The sequence below is a fragment of the Giraffa tippelskirchi genome, chromosome 2 (genome assembly GCF_054371585.1).
Source record: "Giraffa tippelskirchi isolate mGirTip1 chromosome 2, T2T-mGirTip1v1.2.pri, whole genome shotgun sequence".
NCBI classification, from domain to species: Eukaryota; Metazoa; Chordata; class Mammalia; order Artiodactyla; family Giraffidae; genus Giraffa; species Giraffa tippelskirchi.
The window spans coordinates 64,054,567-64,075,489 of NC_137276.1; the positions used below are offsets into that span (position 1 = coordinate 64,054,567).

General features: G+C 35.4%; 1 protein-coding gene across 6 annotated transcripts in view; it reads left to right on the forward strand.

The window, feature by feature from the left end:
• The window catches only part of MICU1 (mitochondrial calcium uptake 1), a 225,417-nt gene that overhangs the window by 712 nt on the left and 203,782 nt on the right, over nt 1-20,923 (forward strand). The window lies entirely within an intron of this gene.

Genomic DNA, 20,923 nt, shown 5'->3' on the forward strand with positions numbered 1-20,923 from the left:
TATTGACTCAGTGTAAAAATGTTGGAAGAAGAGTTTCAACCGAACTATTTCTTAAGTTCCTACCTGTGTAGTAGTATGGTTTCTTTATCTTTTCTTTCAGATAAAGTATTGTAGATATTTGCAAGTATATGTAGAATAACCATTTTATAGTTAGGACTAGAGTAAAATGCTTTATTCTTTTTGTGGTACTTGGAAAGACATACTTACTTTCTGTTTAATAAGTAGATGTGTCTGTGAATTTAGGGGCATTTTCTTGGGTATACCTTTGTTTATGGTAAAGTATTCCTTTGAGTCACAGGTGCAGGTGATCTGTCTACCAGGAGAAAGGAATGAAAAGTTTGGGGTTCATAGCTGTTGGAGAGTTTAGGTTTCATTAAACTATATGACAAATTAATAAAATGTCAGCATCTAGAGACTTAGGTGTTGGCCAGGTTGACCATCCCATTATTTTCTTGGTGTTGCCTAAGGTATTGAGCTTCTTAAATATTGTCTCACTCTAAAAACTTTTTAGAACCCACTCCCTTGTTTGTGAGAACTTGGCTCTGGCTTCCAGCTGCTCTCATTGTCCTTTTAGTAGCTCAGTTGTGTTGAGACCCCAGGGACTGTAGTTCACCAGGCTCTTATGTCCATAGGATTTTCCAGGCAAGAATACTGGAGGGAGTTGCCATTTCCTTCTCCAGGGGATCTTCCAGACCCAGGTATCTAACCTGTGTCTCCTGCATTGCTGGCTGATTCTTGACCACTGAACCACATAGGAAGCCCTCAGTGACCTTACTGAAGGTTGTAAGATACAAGTAATGCTAACAAAAAGTAAAGATTCAGGGGTTGGTTGTGTACCTGGGGAGAAAAGGAAAAGGACAGAAACTAATATGAGCAAGAGAACAAAAGAGTGTATTGCTATCTTAGTTTATAATCTAGAGAACACTTACTATGTTGCATAGACTTTGCATTCCCAAGAGGTGACTCTTGAGACTGACTTTCCTGTGTTTAACAATGGTATGTAATTTATCCTAATGCAGTATATGTAAAATAATAACTGAAAGACTTAATTGACCCTTCAGATTTTATATTATTCAGAAATCTAGGACTGGGTAATTGACAAAGTTATTACACCTAATTTGGCCACTTTTTCCCTCTTGATCAATTTTTACAATGACTGCAACACTTGCTAAATGTTTACCAATTTTTTTCCACATGGAGTAGAGTTTTTTGTTTGGCCACATCGTGCGGCACGTGGGATCTTAGGTCCCCCACCAGGGATGGAACCCACACCCCTTACATTGGAAGCATGGAGTCTTAACCACTGGACTGCAAGGGAAGTCCCTTGAGTATAATTTTTTAAAATATTTTCTTTAAAAGAGAACTAACTTTTTAAAAAATTTACTCACAACTTTTTTTTCCCCCACTAAAAAGGAAAATAGCTTGATTTTATGCAAGGGGAAATGGCACCCCACTCCAGTACTCTTGCCTGGAAAAGCCCACGGAAGGAGGAGCCTGGTAGGCTACAGTCCCTGGGGTCGCTAAGAGTCGACTGAGCGACTTCACTTTCACTTTTCCCTTTCATGCACTGGAGAGGGTAATGGCAACCCACTCCGGTATTCTTGCCTGGAGAATCCCAGGGACGGCGGAGCCTGGTGGGCTGCCGTCTATGGGGTCGCACAGAGTCGGACCCGACTGACGCGGCTTAGCAGCAGCAGCAGCATGCAAAGGGAAAAAGTTGATTCTTTTTAAGTAGATTTTTACTCACTTAAGTAAATTCTGAGAAGATTGCTAATGCTTTTTAAGACATTAAATATTACTATCTCAATAGTTGAGAAGAAAGTACAGGGGTAGTATTTTTAAATATTTTATATTTCCTATTATAAAAGTAATATGTGTTTATTTTTGAAAAATAAAAACATTGTAACAAATACAACACTGCAACTTGAAATCCTAATTTATCTTTTCCCAAGCCAAAAGGTAACCACTACTTCCTCTTGCTTTGGGTTGGGCATCAGTGTGGAAAAGTTGAGTTTGGGGTCAGACTCCCTGGGAAAGATGGCACTGATAGCACTGGGCTTACATCCTGCAAGCTCAGAAACTCCAGAAGAGAGAAAACTTCCCTTTTTCTGATTCTATTATAATAGAATTCTGTTACAATAGCAAACTACTCTGTGGCCTTACTTGGGTCATTGCCCATCCTAGAGACAATCTCTGTGACCAGACAGATGGAACGCCTTGGGTGGTCAGAATTGGATCTTATTCCCACTGGGAGTGGGATGGAGGGAGATACAGTTTAAAAGCACATGAATTAAGGGTAGGTGACATATAGTTCCCAAAGGAAAATTGAAGTGTCATTTCCTGCAGAAGGGAGAAAGATTGCTGGGCAGGTAGTAATAGCAAATGTTCACTAAAATAATTTTACATGTATTTAAAAAAAATTAACTGCTTTCCTTTCCCAATATAAATTATTTTTTATAGTTTGCATGTTGATTTTTCCTTTTTAAAATGCCTACTATTAATTTACAGAACTTGAAATTTGAACTCTTTGAGTGTACTTATTTGTATTGTTATTACATGTGTAAGTACCCATGCTCTGGAGTACTCATTTTCTAACTTTAAATATATTGTATATTTGGTCAATTTGTTAAAATTGATTATTGGTAAGTATTTTTTGTTGTGTGTGAACTTGATTATATAAACTGCAGTTTATAAATAGTAAATAAATGTTTTAATTATTTAAGTATATGTAGTAAATATGATTACATACTTGATTCTTTAATTACTTCATGTTCAAAAATCTGTGTAGAAACTACTTAATTTTGAACATTGTTTAAAAAATAAATAATAATTGTCACTAATTGCTGTTACTGAGTGTTAACTTTAAAACTATAGTTAACATTAGTGTCTTGTTTTGTATCTTTATGGATTATTCTGATGATTCATTATATTTTAAGAGAAACTATAATTGATACAACATAATGTTTACTGCATTTTCTTTTCATTTAGAAGATGTTAGTAGCTCAATTCGGTGGTCATTTGAACTTTAGTTGCTAACACTGGTGGCACAGGCTTTAGTTTAGGCAGGCAGGTCTCTATTCTAAAACTCAACTCCATCACTTCTTGATGTTGAGCAAGTTACTTAATCTCTCAGAATTTGAGTTTGTTTGCAAATGAAAATAGTAATATCTCATAGGGATTTTTTGAGGATTAATTAATACATGCCAAGTGCCTGGGATTTAGCAGGTTCTCATAAATGTGATTGTTGTGTTGTTTTTGAATTATTTATTTATTTGGCTGCACCAGGTCTCAGCTGTGGCACACGGGACCTTTTTTAGTTGTGGCACATGGAATTTAAGTTGCAGCCTGTGGGAACCAGTTCCCTGATTAGGGACCAAACCCAGGCCCCCTGCATCAGGATCACAGAGTCTAGGCCGCTGAACCACCAGGGAAGTCCTTAAATGTGATTGTTAACAGTGACAATAACAAAAAATAATGTCTAAAAAGAATTTATTTTCCCAACTTGAAAATGTTTAGCCCCAGAGAGTTTAAAATATATAGATGTTGGAGGAATTAATTAGATTGTTCTTTATTCAGTTTGTCTAGATTTTAGCGGGTTTTAAAATTCCATGTTGCATATATAGCAATAAGCTAGAAAACTTTGTTTAAGCTACACAATTATTAGCAGACTGCCCACGTTGTAAAGATTGCTTAGGCTCATACAGCTTAATATAAAAAAAACCCAAAAACAACCCAGTTGAAAAATGAACATACTTAAATAGACATTTCTCCGAAGACAATGCACAGATGGCCAACAGGCACATGAAAAAGTGCTCAATATCACTAAGTATTAGAGAAATGCAAATCAAAATTACAATGAGGTATCACCTCACACCAGTCAGAATGGCCATCATTAGAAAGTCTAGGTCATTCTCTGGTGGTCCAGTGATTAGGACTCGGCTCTTTCACTGTTATGGGCCCAAGTTCAATCCCTGGTCGGGGAACTAAGATCCTGCAAACTGTGCGGCATGGCCAAAAAATAAAAAATCTACAAATAATAAATGATGTAGAGGGTATGGAGAAAAGGGAACGCTCCTACATTATCATTGGGGATGTAAATTGATACAGCCACTGGAGAGAACAACATGGAGTTTCCTTAAATAACAAAGTAGAACTACCATATGATTCAGCAATCCCACTCCTGAACACACATCCGGAGAAAACTCTTAATTCAAAAAGATGCATGCACCCCAGTGTTCATAGCAGCATGGTTTATAATAGCCAAGACATGGAAGCAACCAAAATGTTCACTGATAGATGAATGAATAGGAAGATGTGGGATGTGTGTGTATTGTGGAATATTTCTCAGCCATAAAAAAGAATGAAATAATGCCATTTGCAGCAACATGGATGGGCCTAGAGTTTATTGTATTAAGTGAAGTAGGACAGGGAAAGACAAGTATCATATGATACCATTTGTATGTGGAATCTAAAAAAAATGATACAGATGAACTTATTTACAAAACAGAAATAGACTCACAGACTTAGATAACAAACTTATGGTTACCAAAGGGGATAGTGAGTGGTGGTGGGAGATAAATTAAGAGTTTGGTATTAACAGATACATACTAATATATCAAATAGGTAAATATCAAGGACCTATATTCAGTATCTTGTAGTGACCTATAGTGGGAAAGAATCTTAAAAAATATATGTATGTATAGCTGAATCACTTTGCTGTACACTTGAAACTAACCCAACATTGTAAATCAACTATACTTAAATAAAAAAACACATAAAAATAAAATAAAGATTGCTTAATTCAAGTGTAAGTGTCAGGATAAGGGAATGTATTGAGTAAGTTTTACACAAACTCTGAGCTCAGTAAAGGTCAGTAAGAGGAAGATAGCTTGTTTCTTCACTATAGAAGGGGAGCTAGGCATTAAGCACCTTGGAAGTTCCGAGCAGAATTATGGTTACTTTAAGTAATAGGTACAAATGATAAAAATGGATTTGTTTTTATTTTAAAGGATAAGTTCGGGATAATACTCCTGCAAAAAAGTAATACTTTGAGAACATGGTATACTGGACACCTGCAGGTAGAAGAGAGAGCAGTTTAGAATGTTACTTGAAAAACCGAAAGAGCCAACTGTGGAACTGAACAACTGTGAAAAGTGATTGACAGCAAATATCATTAATGATCTGGGATTATGAGTTTAAATACTGCTGCATTGGGTGGAAAGGTGTTGGCCCTATTAATGAGAAAATAATCAGCTAGAGCTGGATTAACTTTTTGCCCCCTAAACTAACAGGATAATCAATTTTGTTTTTTGCAAATTGTAAAGATTCCTCGCCAACAATAATGAATTTAACATAGGGTTACTGAGTATGAGAAAAAGGAAACTTCATGGTAATCTTTAAGAGATACATCCTTATCATTCATGTGATGCATACAAGTAAGGTTTGCATTTTCCTTCAAAATGATTTTAAGTTTTAAATTGGTCGTTTAAAACTTAAAATGCCTATCTTAATAATCTTTCTTGTTCAGAGTCAGACAGTTATTGCTGTCTATTTTTAAGCTCTACTTACACTTCAGATTTTTCTTTTTAAAGTTTGTTCATTGGGGTTATAACTTTATCTCTCTACTTTCTCTTCCCATTCCTTCTCCCATGTTCTAGTCATAGTGAATTACTTTTTGATCCTCATACGATCTGTGCCTTTTTGTGTCATTATGCCTTTGTTTGGCTGTTTGTTGTACTTAGAATACCTCTTCACCATCCTACCGTCTTCTAACTGGTGAATTATTATTCATCTTCAGATTAGATTAATGAGTTCTTCAATTTATGTATTTCCCTCCACTCTCAGGTGGTTATTTGCCTTGGTGGTTCCCATAATATTTATTTTTTTAAAATACTCTTCTTATTTTGTGGAACAGTTGTATGTATTTTCCTAGAGAATGAGTGATTCTTGATGCCATAAACAAGGCTTATTCACCATCATACCCTGAACACTCAACAGAATACCTGTCTTATATACAAGCTCAGAACATGTTTGGTGAATAAATGAGTAATTACGATATTTTATCTGCTTTAAAAATCAGAGTAGAAGTAGGATATAATTTAACAGATTAAGTCTGCACTCTGTAACCTTTATCAGACTGATGCATTTAGAGAATTTACTTGGACATTCCTAGAAAATTCTATCCACACATTCTGCCACACATCAATTATTTTCTCTCCCTAATATGTGCCTAAGCACTGAAAAGAGAGACATAAAACATAGTCCATTCATTAACGAGCTCACAGTCGAGTGGTGGAGACAAACAGATGACTTATAATTAAATTTTATGATAATAAAAATTAAAAATCAGTTTATTAATTTTACTAGAGACATTTCAGATGCTCAGTAGCCACAAATAACTAGTGGCTACTGTATTGAACAGTGCAGATATGAAACATTTCTTTCATCCTGACATATTCTATTTGACAGAACTGTTGTAAAATACTATTAATACACTTAAATCTACATTTTCTAGTTTCAGATGATAGTTCATTTTCATTTCAATCATGTTCTTTCCTTGTTCAAATAAAACTGCCTTTTAGAATTGAAAATTGTGTCTTTAAAAATGATCAAGTAGATTCTATTATAATGTGTTTCAAATAAAGCAGCATTACTAATTTTCTCGGCCTTTAATCTATGATAGCATTTGAATTAAGTAGTTTCATAATTTGATTTTCAACTTAAGGTTGGTATCATTTGACTTTCTATCCTAATAATTCCTGAAATGGTAAGGAAGCATAATGGTTAAGAGCAATGGCTTTGGGATCAGAGAAACCTCAGAGTTATTGAGGATCAAATAAGGCATTCAAAAGGATGATTCACATGGAGAGCTGGCAGGACAGTGGATGGGGCATGGAACACGACAGTGAGATTTTTAATCAGGCTACTCAGAAGAGCCCACAATTTAAAACTTTTGAATTGTTTATTTCTGGAATTTTGCATTTAATATTCTTGGATTAGTGTTGACCATGGGTAACTGAAACCACAAAGAGCCAAACTGCAAGTGAATGGGGACTTGTACTCAGAACAGTTTTGCCTCAGTAGTGAGGTAAATTAACTTTAAACTAAATACTGCTCTGCCTAGCCTAAAAAATTTAAAAGCAAGACTTGAAACAGTCAAACTCTTTCCAAGTAACTTATTCATGTCCCAGAACTAAGCTCAAGAATAGGTTCAGTAATACAAAAATATCCAGCACCCAAAAATGTAAAATTCACAGTGTCTGGCATCCAGTCAGAAATTACTAGGCATGCAAAGGAGCAGGAAAAGATGACTCAGAATGAAAAAGAAAAATAAAAACTGAAACAGCAGTGACATGGGTGATAGAATTAGTGGAGAGGGATGGCAAAACAGTTTTTTATAACTGTATTCCATATGCTTAAAAAACTAGAAAGATCAAATGTGTTAATTAGAAACATAGAAGATACAGATAACATCACCAACTTAATGGATATGAATTTGAGCAAACTCCAAGGAGGGTAGAGGAACCTGGCATGCTTCAGTCCATGGGGTCACAAAGAGTCGGACACGACTTAGCAACTGAACAACAACAGAAGCAAAGCTATAGGTGGAAACTACAATGGCTGAGATGAAAGACAGAGTTGATGTTATTAATGGCAGGTTAGACCTGGAAGAAGAAAACTCAAGCCAAGGCTCATGAAGTATACAAAATTATCTATGAAGAGTTCTTGCTAAAAGTCCTTAATTTTACTCTGATCAAACTTTTAGGTGTAACTTCTAGTTTACAGGAAATAAAAGGACTAGAGAAATATTTAAACTATGCTACAAGGCAGCCATTAGATAAATCCAGAGTTTGAGAAATACAATTCAGGTGTCCTATTCTGTTAGAAAATTAGGATTGTGCTGTGATTGCATAATGTGGTGAATATACTTAGTATAACCTTAAAATGGTAAATTTTACGTCTATTTTACCACTGTTTTTAAACATTTACCGTTTAAAAAAGACATTTAAAAGTATGCAATTGAGAGGCATAAGGTGTATCTGCACTGTAGTGCAATTAACACCACCATTCATTTCTGGAATTTTTTTCTTCTTCTCAAACAGAAAGCTTTTATACTCATTCAAAAGTAACTCTCTACTTCCTTCTCCCCACCCGTCTCTGGCCTCAGCATACTACTTTCTGTTTCTACTGTAGGTTCATCATGTATGTGGAATCATATAATATTTGCCTTTTTGTGATTGACGTGTTTCACTTAATGTAAGACTTAAAGGTTCATGCCTGTTGTAGGATGTATCAGAATTTTCTTTCTTTTTCCAATTTTTAGAATTGTGGTAGAATACACACACACAAAAATCATCATATTAACCAGTTTTAAGTGTACAGTTTGTGCTTCCCTTGTGGCTCAGCTGGTAAAAAATCCGCCTCAATGCAGGAGACCTGGGTTTGATCCCTGGGTTGGGAAAATCCCCTGGAGAAGAGAAAGGCTACCCACTCCAGTATTCTGGCCTGAAGAATTCCATGGACTGTATAGTCCATGGGGTCACAAAGAGTCAGACATGACTGAGCAACTTTCACTTTCACTTAGTGGTATTAAGTACATTCAGGTTATTGTGAAACCGTCATCCCTTTCAGGAACTATTTTCATCTTGCAAAAGTGAAATGCTGCATCCACTAAATAACAACTCCAATGCCTCATCCATCTAACTCCTGGCAACCACAATTCTACTTTCAGTCCGTGAGTTTGACTACTCTAGGTGCCTATGTGGCCTCCCAGGTATCTCACTGGTAAAGAATCCACTTGCCAATGCAGAAGAGGCAAGAGACACAAGTTTGATCCCTAGGTTGGGAAGATCCCCTGGAGTAGGAAATGGCAACCCACTTTTGTATTCTTGCCTGGAAAGTCCCATGGGCAGAGAAGCCTGGTGGCCTGTAGTCCATAGGGTCGCAAAGTTGGGCGTGACTGAGCAACGGAGCACACGCGGGCACACACACACACGACTCAGATATTTTTCTGACTGATTTATTTCAGTTAGCATAATGTCATCAAAATTCAAGCATGTTGTAGCAAGTTTCAGGATTTTGTTCCTTTTATGGCTGAGTAATATTCCATTGTACTTATACACCACATTTTGTTTACCTATTCATGTTCATGAACACTTGGGTTGCTTCTGCCTTTTGGCTGTTGTGAATAATGCTGCTGTGAGCATGGATGTACAAAGACCTATTCACGTCCCTGCTTTCAGTTATTTTGGGTATGTACACCAGAGTGGGATTGCTGAATCATATAGTAATTCTGTTTAATTTTTTGAAGAAATGCCGTGCTATTTTCTTGTGGTGGCTGCACCATCTTACATTCCCATTAGTAGTGCACAAGGATAATACATAAATGCCATTCTACTGGATGTGGATAAATTTTATGTTATGTATAGCTAATAAGATTAAGGTTGTGAGGCAAGAAAAAGGTTATGTGCGAAGAAACTATTTTAGATTAGAGAGACTTCAGTAAATCCCAAAGATACATCTTTTTTGTGTGGATCCTTGTTTGAAGAACCAGCTATATGTTTTATGGAAGTTTGAATATGTACTATTAATAGTATTGGAAGATATTAGGGAATTGCTATTAATTTGAGTAAGTATGAAAATGGTATTGTAGCTATATAGGAAAATATTATTGCAATATTTAGGGGTAAAGTTCTAATGTCTATAACTTTGAAGTGGTGGCTTTAAAAATTAACTTGATAGACATTGATAGAAGAAGAAAATAGATGAAATGTTAATTGTTCAGTTTAGGTATGATGCTCATAATAGTATTCTTTGTAATTTTCTGAGTGGAAGTTTTTAAATGAGCTGCAAAGGTTTGATGTTATATTTTTATTTTCTGGAAAAGAAGCCATTTTAAATTTGCTTTTACTTTTATAAGTACTTTAATCCTTAATACTTTTATTTTCTCTCTTCTTTTTTTAAAGTAGTTTCTCTTTATAATTGATTTTATGGGCTTTGTCTTCCAGATACTGCATTCTTATTTTGTTAGTTTCCTAAGTATGCAATTAGTTTGCATCTTAAGAAGTGATTTTTGTGTTCATCCTAACCAATGGAATATGCATTCTTCATGTACACCCCAGATTTTGAAGGAGCAATTCAACTGTTAAAGCTTTGTATGACTCCTATTACACATTTAACCCAGAGGTTTTAATTTCAAGCTTTATAGGAAAATGGCTCTTAATTCACTGATAATTTCTTTCCTAACTGCATATTTTCTTTAAGCTCAGATTAAAGTCTCTGTTCAGCTTCTAGGTTCTGTGTGTACTATATGTATTAGGATTCAGGAGGTGTAATTTTTTGGTTAAGAGGATAGAGGGCAGAATATTGTTATTGTGGGAAACCCAGGGTTCTACTGTAAGAAACATTCTAACCTGTGAGTCTGGGTGATGATTATTTAACTTGTTTACTAGTCAGTTTCCTGAATATGAAGCATTTCCAGCTTTATTTCTATAGTCTATGGTAGGAAGAGAATTAGACAAGGAGTTACAGGATCTGGTTTGTTTCCAACTTTGCTACTAAATATCTTTGTCATCTTGATGAAGTTGCTTGAAGTATCATCCTCTCTGGCCTGTTTCCTCTCATACTGAAAATTTGAAAATTTCTGAGGTCTCTTTTAGCTCTTAATATTCTGTTATATTGATCTTTTTTTCTTTCTTCATATTTTATCTCAGTGTTTGCAAGGGTATTGTGGCAGCCTGTGTACTGAATCTTTGTCAAAATATGTGAATTTCCTTTTCTTTTTAAATAACAACAAAAGCCTTTGTCTTTTTAACCCATCGATTGCCCTGCTTTTTATGGCAACAGGAACTTCTTATTTATACTGAAAAATACATTTATTTTAATTCTTCCTTTTGTATAGTAAAATAGACATGTGAAGTAAAGTAGTAGGTTATGTTTGTACAAGATAGTCTTTATTTGACCCCACTGTTACTTTACCCTTCTCCATCCTACTTTGTGCTCCAGGAAGCTGACCTTTGTGGACTACACACTATGCTCCGTTCACTCTGGTATCCAGTAGGGTTTGGCTAATGACAGAAGGTGGAGAGTGAGTCTGGATATATATGTTATTCGGTGCCCTCTTTGTAGGTTGGTAATGATTGGCCCCTGAACAATGTAAGGTTAGGGACACCAATATCCACCCAACCCTAAACAGTTGAAAATCCACATGTAACTATTGACTCCCTCAAAACTTAATTACTAGAAACCTACTGTTGACCCATGTTAGAAGGCAGAGATAGTGAATAACATCTTCTGGACTGAGAAGAAACTTTGAGACCAAAAAAACAAAGCAGGCAGCTCTATAAAGTGCATTGGTGAAGTTTATTTATAGCTGCATGACATGCTGCCATAATGGGTACAAGGGAATTCAAAGGACCCAAAGCTAAAAATAGAATCTGACTACTATGTTGTAATATGTATCAGAATTTCATTTCTGTTTAAGGCCAAATAATCCATTATATGTACACAACATACTTTGGTTTTCTGTTAATGGATATTTGGGCTCTTGCCACCTTTTGGCTATTGTGAATTATACTGCTATGTATTCTTTTAGATATAAGCTTGTGGGTGCAGCTGCTAGATCACATGATAATTCTACATTTGACTTTTCCATAGTGGCTGCACTATTTTACATTCTTACCAAATGTGTACAAGGGTCCAATTTCTTCATATTTTCTCCAACACTTGTCATTTTCTGCTTTTTGTTTGCTTTTGTTTTTTTGATAATACCCATTTCCCTAATGACTAATAATGTTGAGCATCTTTTCATGTGCTTGTTGACTATTTGTATATCTTCCTTGGAGACATAATCTGTTGAAATCCTTTGTCCATTTTTGAATTGAGTTGTTCATTTTTTTTTCTTGTTGTAATAGATAGTTTTGAGTCAAAATACAAGGTTTCTTAGAAATAGTGAAGTGATTCCATGGATTTGAAATGGTTTATAGACTAGAAAAAAACAAGTGTCCATTTCCTTGATTAGATAGCAAGTATAGATAATAGATAAAATTTATGATTAGAGTCTTACTTTGCATAAATGTTTGCATTAAAAGGAATATATTTAGGTGTTATGTGTTTATGTAACATTTTAGTGAAATTTATGTTGCAAAATATAGTTTTTATTTGAATTATCACTGTCAGCAGCATTCTTTTATGTTACCTTCCAGACAAACATTTTTTCATCATTTACTGCATGTTCGGTATTGTGCTCAGCATTTTATAAGCATTTTCTCATGTAATTCTCCTCACAGTTCTCAGCAGTGTTTCTATCCCTGTTTTATGGAAGCACAAAGTTGCCAAAGTCAGAAACAGAGGTCTTACTGACTTCAAAATTAATGGCCAGTAAGAGGTCGAGTTAGTAAGGTCTGGTATCTAAAATTAATTAATTAACTAGATAACCCTGAGTTAGATACAACTGTCTGGGCCTCAGTTTATTAAAACAAAGCAGAACAAAACAAAATATATAATACAGATTTATATACATGTTTAGTAGAACTTTGTGATGTTCTAATTTTGCTTTAATTAAATTCTTAAGTTTAAAACATTTTCAAGTAAATAAATGAAAGTCCAAAATCACTGCAGACAGTGACTGCAGCCAAGAAATTAAAAGATGCTTGCTCCTTGGAAAAAAAGCTATGACAAACCTAGACAGCATATTAAAAAGCAGGATCATCACTTTGCTGACAAAGGTATAGTCAAAGCTATGGTTTTTCCAGTAGTTATGTACAGATGTGAGAGTTGGACCACAAAGAAAGCTGAATGCCGTAGAATTGATGCTTTCGAACTGTAATGCTGGAGAGGACTCCTGAGAATCCCTTAAACAGCACGGAGATCAAACCAGTCAGTCCTAATGGTAATCAACCCTGAATTTTCATTGGAGGGACTGATGCTGAAGCTAAAGCTCCAATACTTTGGCCACCTAATTCAAACAGCCAACTCATTGGTTAAGTAAGACTCATCATGCTGGGAAAGATTGAGGACAGGAGGAGAAGAGGGTGAGAGAGGATGAGATGGTTGGATAGTATCACTGACTCAATGGACATGAGTTTGAGCAAACTCAAGGAGATAGTAAAGGACAGGGAAGCCTGGGGTGCTGCAGTCCATAGGGTCGCAAAGAGTGGGACCTGACTGAACAACAGCAATAGTTTTGTTTTAATTAAATCCCAAAATTTAAAACAACATCTTCAAGTAAATAAGTGAAAGTCTTAAAAAAAGTATACCTGGGTAAATAGAAAAAAGTATACCTGGGTAAATAGAAATTAGAGTAAAGGTAAAAAAAAAGAAAAGAAAGCAGCCTGTGAAATATCTAATATTACTGTCAGCCTAGCAGATTTGTTTCTAGAGAGAACATAAATATAGACAGATTGTTATAAAAGACTATCAATAAAGATGTCTGTTGCTGTGAATTCTAAAAAATTCTATTGAAATTGTTATTTATGTAGAAAGAGACTTCCTTTGGCAGAAATATATATCATTCTTATAAATTGGCCTGTACTGCTGATCAATCCTTTGCTATTGAGTGAGACTCTGAGAAACATGTCACGGACTCACAGTTGAGTTCTGACATGGAATTATTATTACATTTTAATCATGTACCCCATTTTCCATTTCTGGAAATTTAGTATAATGCAAATGAGAGAGTATTCATTGGAGCATTTTAAAATATAAAGTTCTCTGAAAATGCAAGGTGACATTCTTTTAAAATATTGATTCCTTCATTCTGTCTTCACATATCATTTCTATATCACAGTAGGATTTAGAGCTTTTAATTTAATAGTGGAAGTGAAAGTGTTAGTTGCTCAGCTCCATCCAACTCTATGCAACCCTGTGAACTGTAGCCCATCCAGACTCCTCTGTCCATGGAATTCTCCAGGCAAGAATACTTTAGTAGGTTTCCATTCCCTTCTCCAGAGGATATTCCCAACCCAGGGATGAAGCCTGGGTCTCCTGGATTGCAGACGGCCTCTTTACTGTTTGAGCCACTGGGAAGCCCATAAAATATTCTTTTTTCTATGGTATATATTGTTGTTGATCGAAAATTTATGTTTTCCTTATTTAAAAAAAATGTACTCTTTGTGTAATCAATCTCAGCTTTTTGTAAAGTTAGATTTAGTCATCTACTATTTTTGCTATACATTCCCATGTTACACTTTATGGGCAAAGCAAACAGACTTAACAATGAATGAATTCAATGATTAGCAAATTATGAATGAGGTTATGGTTGTAGGTTTATATAGGCCATTTAGGTTTGTTCTGTTGTATGAGTAGATTAACTCAATCTAATATTAGCTTTTGAATGGTTGAGTATCATTAAGAAAGAGTTTTATATTGTATATTTCACATATAGCTATGGCATATAGCATATATAAAGAAAAGTATATGAAACAGATATGTACACTTTAAATAATAATTTTAAAAAGTGAATCATGTAGGTAGCATCACTCAGGCCAAAAAGAACATTTCCATTACCCCAGAAGTCCCCGATATGCCCTTCCTTAATCACACAGCCTGTTGTATGTTGGCTTGTTATGATTTCATTTACTTGTTTATGGCTTAAGTGAAGTTGTTTTGATCTAAGGGTGAATTTGCTTACATTGGGGAGGCTGTGTCAAGATGATATCATCAAAATTTTTGTGCTGCTGAGTGCTTGTTGATGTGAACATATGGAGGAGTGACTATGTCGTAATGAACATTTAAACTTTAAATACCAAGAACTTGAGAGGACTTACTGAGAATATTCAATCTGGGCAAGGCTACTCTTTACTGATCTAAAATAGCTCTCCAAAGATGTGCTGTAGCAAGGCTACTCTTTGCCTGCAGTGATGAAAACTGTGCAGTCATCCTGTGAAGGAGATCATCTTGTCCGCCAATACTGGTGCCTTCCTTCCGCTAACATCCAGCTCTAGCAACAAGGGATTTCAGTTTGCACTGGCAGCTCTTGGTTGGCTAAGCTGACTCTTCTGAAAACCAACTCATAAAAAGGTTCACCTCGGCTAAATTGGGACTTTTATTTCTTTATCTCCTCTTTGTCTGGAAAAATAGTGTAATCATTTGAATCAACTATACAAAGCGGTCTACCATTGATTTGGAGTATGTTATTTCTTTATTTACTTATAAAGAGACATTATCCTGTATGCTGTTGGGTTTTGATTTGGAGTATGTTATTTCTTTATTTACTTATAAAGAGACATTATCCTGTATGCTGTTGGCTTGTGACATATTATCATATAATTCCTGCAGTGAATGTGGGTTAAATAAGTTATTGGCAAAGACAGTCTCAGTCTCTGAAAATAATTTGCTAAAACAGTTTATCTCTTCAGGAGATAAATTATCCTCCAGAATTTTGATGATAATCATGATTATGTGTATCCTTAAACACTTAGTTTTATCTCTTTTGAACTTTATATAGATGAAGTCTAACCATTTATATTCTTTTATAATATGCTTCTCCAATGAACATTATATTTACGAGGCTTTTCGTGTGTTACTTGTAAAGCATTTTGAGGGGGATGTAAAATTTCCAAAATTAATTTAGTAATTCCTTTTAAAAAATGTTTTATTTTGAAGTAAAAGTGTGTAAAAAATTAAGGTACACATAAATGACTATGACATGAATTCCTGTTGATTCATTTATCTGCATTAGGAATTAGGATATGTTTATCCCTTTAACTGTTGATCGACATTTGGGTTGTTACTAGCTTTGATTATCATAAACACCATTGCTGTGAACATTCCTGTTCATGTCTCAGAATATGTTTGAATTTTTCTACAGTGAAATTTCAGGGTTAGAAACTTCCCTGGTGGTCCAGTGATTAAGAATCTGCCTTCCAATGCAGGGGACATGGGTTCAAGTGCTGGTCAGGGAACTAAGAACTCACATGCCACAGGGCGACTAAGCCTGTGTGCGGCAACTAGAGAAGCTCAAAGTGCTACAACTAAAGAAAGCCCACAGACCGTAACAAAGCCTCAGCATAGCCAAAAAAAAAAACAAACATTGCAGCGTTAAAGGTGTTCATGTTTTCTATTTATCAAGATAATGTCAAAGTATTCTAAAGTGATTAAGCCAATGTACAGTTCCAACATCAAGTGTGAGAGTTCCTATTGCTCCACATCTTCCCAGGTGACGCTAATGGTAAAGAACCTGCCTGCCAATGCAGGAGATGGAGGAGATACAAGTTCAGACCCTGGGCCAGGAAGATCCCCTGGAGAAGGGCATGGCAACCCACTCCAGTATTCTTGCCTGGAGAATCCCATGGATAGAGGAACCTGGCAGGCTACAGTCCATGGGGTCGCACACAGCTAGACATGACTGAAGTGACTTTGTATGCAAAGCTTCATGTTGTTGGACTTATTTTATATCTCACCTCAGAGCATAGGTGGGAATCCATTAGGTCTAGAGGAGAGGAAAAGAAAAAATTCCTCAACCCCTGGGAGAGGGGCAGGAAACTGTCAGAAGCTGAGATCTTGAGAAGTCTATGTCTGAGGAAGAAGAGACAGGGTCTCTGAGAAAGCCCTATGCACAAGATCCAGTGGTACAAGGTAACTGCTGAAAATTGTAGTTATCCTGGGACAGTGGAAAACCCGTTGCTACCAGGCTAGTATGCACCAAGTAACAAGAACTCAGAGGGAAAATGACATATTACATACAAAGGAACAAAGGTAAAAGTTACAGCATACTTCTCAGAAACAATGAAAGACAATTTCTGTTGTTTTTCCTTCGCTCCTGAATTTTCAGGTTTCTCTCCAATATTATATATTTTTTCTATATAAAGAACTTGATGTAGTTTTTTAGAGCAGGTCTATTGGCAAAGAATTCTCCTCGAATATCATATTTTGACTCTATAGATCTGTTTAAATCCTGTAAAGAATGTTGGGTTTTTTCCTTTAGCGAACTGTGGCCTACTTAGGTTCAGCCTGCAAATTCCACCCCACATTTATAGGTTATAGTTACAATGTCAGATCAGTTTTCCTAGCCTTTGCGGTGCTATCCATATTTGTCCCTTGTGTGCCCCACACAGTGGCCAGTCTTGAACCTTGGTGTGATCTACCTCATATCTTAGTTCATAGATCCTTTGCTGTGCTGCTTAAGATAAAATCAACATGTGTACTTTGGAGGTGAGCTCAGGAGATCATACGGAACCTATGGTTTCACTTTATTGAGCTTCCCTTTTCTGTGATATCCCCAACACTTACTTGCTCGCAAGGACCCCTCTTCTTTTAATTCAAGCCTAGAATTTTCCTTTCCCTACTCTGTCACATAATTCAACTATATCAGCCTCCTGGGTTTAGTGACCAGAGGATAGAAAAACAGAAAAGATGCCCCAGAGCTCTTGGGGCACAGTTCCTTTGGTTAGAAAAATTTTTTCCTTTTTTCTGATTTTAGATGACTTACCAACTGCTGGTTCCTTGGCACTACTGTAGGAATGCTTTGTTGCTTGGATGGGAGAAAACAAACAAATAAAGGCATACACACACACACACACACACACACGCAAACCCAGGGAATTTCTCCCACTCTTTCTTACTCATAGAAGTTCCTTTTCCCACTCATCAAACCAGAAATAATGGCTCTTGGAGATCTTTCTGTCTGCATCCAGTGCACATGTTTGGTGTCAGGCTAAGTTGGAATTCTTGCATGGAGAGACCAGAGGAAAAAATTGGGAAACTCATTGCCATTTTCTGCACTACCTTGAGATCTATTTCCTTTTCCATTCTGCCTGCTAGCATTTACTTTTCAGAGTCCTCAGATAGATACTCCATCCAGGGCTTTTAGTTGTGTTCAGTTAGACAGACAGGAAGGAGTGAATGTGCCCACTTCATCTTAACTGGAGCAGAACCTCTATAATCAAGTTTTAGACACTTTTTGTTATGAAAATTTTGAAACCTATACAATATTATGAAAAATGTCTTAATATACAAAACCCCCATGCATCCATTACCCAGCTTCGTTTATCAACATTTGGTCAATCCCTCATCTGTAACTTTCCACTTCCACTGTCACTTGACTTTTAGATGTAAAACTCAGATGTCACTTCATGTGGTTAATTTCTATAATTTTTGTGTGTATTTGAAAAGAATGTGTAATATGCAACTTCAGTATTCTGTTATGTGTTCATTACATGAAGTTGTTGACTGTGTTGATAAAAATATTTCATATCCATACTGGTTTTTAAAATATTCCTTCTGATGTGTTTTTTCTTACCCTGCACAATCCTTTTTGTAAGGTAATAATGTGTAGTTGTGTTATTTGAGTCTAATATATTGTGTTGCAGGGCATTGAAAATAGCTTTTTATTTTCAGCTTTACATTTTTGGTTCAAAGTAATTATTTTAAGCTGTTTTGGAAATTAACAGAAGCGTTAGGACTATATATGATAAAGATATTATTCCTGTGATGTATTGTTATCATGCCAGTACATTGCATAGTTCAGTTCTAGCTTAACAATCTTAAAGGTTTGAGAAATACATTTTTAAATTTGACAATAGCCATCTTAATAGGTGTGAAATGGTATATCATTGTGGTGTTGATTTACATTTTCCTAATGACTAATGATGTTGAGCATCTTTTCATGTACTTATTGGCCATCTGTGTGTCTTTTTTGGAGAAATGTCTGTTCAAGTTCTTTGCCCGTTTTTGAGCTGGATTACTCTTTTTTTGTTGTTCAGATGTGGGAGTTCTTTATATATTCTGGATATTAATCCTTATTTGCAAATATTTTCTCCCTCTGTGTGGGTTGTGTTTTCATTCTCTTGGTATTCTAATTTCATGCACAAAAGTTTTTATTTTGATGAAATCAATGTATTTTTTCTTTTGTTACCTGTGCTCTTGATGTTCAATCCAAGAAGCCATTGTTAAACTCAATATTATAAAGATTTTTCCCTGTGTTTTCTTCTAAGAGTTTTACAGCTTTAGCTCTTATGCTTAGATCTATGGTGATTTTAAGTTAATTTCTGCATGTGATGTAAGTTAAGAATTCATCTTCATTCTTTGGCATGTGGACATGTAGTTTTTCCACACTATGTTGAAAAGAGGTCCTCTCTTTGTTGAATGGTCTTGGCACCCTTGCTGAAAATCAGTTGACCATATATGTGAAGGTTTGTTGTTGGACTATTTTATGCCATTGGAATATGTCTGTCTTTATGCCATATCATACTGTTTTGATAGCTATAATAGCTTTGTAGTAGGTTTTGAAATCAGGAAGTAAGGGTTCACCAACTTTGTTCATCTTGTTTTCCAAGATTGTTTAGGCTGTTTGGGTTCCCTTGAGATTCTACATGAATTTTTAAAAAAGAGTTTACTTTTTTTTTTTTTTAAAGAGCTCTTTTATGTTTAAAGCAAAATCCAGAAGAATGTACAGAGATTTCCCATATACCCTCTGCCCTATGCATGTTTTTCATGGTTCTCATGTGATTGTTTCCCCCTTCTTGTTGTTCTGCATTGCTCTTGGGGAAAATATTGGGAGATAGGAATGTAGGCATTCTCTAATGTCTTCAGCAACTCCTGTTTGTTGTCTTAAAATCATATATATATATATATATATATATATATAGTAGCAAACCTTAACCTAACTTTATACTTTGGTTTGTTGATAAAGATTACGTTTTATATTCTGAGAGTTGACAGAAAATTCCAAGTGAATAATCAAATATTGGTTAACAGCACATTATTGGATTATCCTATAATAAGCATTGTTTAAACAGAAGCACTTGAAGTGAAATTTTATGTTATATATGAGGATTTTGTGACTGCTGGTGTTGCCAAAAATATAGCTAGGTCACCATAAAATTTTTGAGGCTTAGGGCTTGAAATTGAAATGTATCTTAATTTTGGATAAACCAAAGATGTTTAGAGGAGGTGGAGAGTTAAAAATGGTTCTCCACAGTGCATCTTCTAGACTACTTCTCTTCCTCTTCACTTCTACACACCCTGGCCTTTGCTTGTACAAGTCAGTAATTTCTTGGCACTAATTTCTTTTAGAGCAGTGCTTAGCTTCCTTACTGATAAGTGATTTTTTTTTTTCATTTGATAGTTTTCTATAATGGTTCTTAAGTACATTAAAAATATTTGTTTACCATTATAACTCCATAGGTACCTAATTTCCAAGAGTTGAATCAAAAGTTGGAGACATTCTTTTATGGAAATTTTAAGTATTGGAAGAAGCTTACTCATCTCGATACATTAGCACATACTGGTGGTTTTAGAAAATGTATATTCATTATCATTATTTGTGTAGTTTCCTGGATGGTTTGTTATTTTTTGGTTTAAATAGACTTCCTTTGTTCTTTTGTGCAGTTGTTCAAGGAAGGGAAACTGTTACTCTTCAGTTCTTCTTCCCTCACCAGAAGTGAGTTTCAGGTTTTATAACTGCAGTAAAAAAAAAAAACCTGTATGTGTGTATGTGTGTGTGTGTGTGTGTAGTGCAGGTATGCGTGTGTTTTGAGAAAGTGAACTTTGGAGATTCTTAGTAGACTGAAGGAATGTTTCACAAAGTTTCAGAGAGTTGAATACTATGAGATGTTGACTTGCTTTTCTGTAACATCTTCATTTAGCAAGAATATGTACAAAAGTTCTGTGCAAAACCTAACATTTCTGTGACATGATTCTTGTGCATACAGTTTTGTTTTGTTTTTTTTTTACTATTAGTGACTTCTACGACTTAAATTAACTTTACATTCCCCACATCATTAAAATAGTTATTTCTCTGCTGTTGAAAAATACTCACTTCTCAGAACAGAATGAGCTAAAGTGTGAGGTTTCCTTATTTATACTGTCAGTAATGTCACTTTGAGGTATGAAAATGCATCTTTTCTAGACATGAATGTTAATCTCTATTGTGTTTTGGCAGTCATCCTGGTGTCTTCATTGCAGAACTTTCAATCTGATTCAT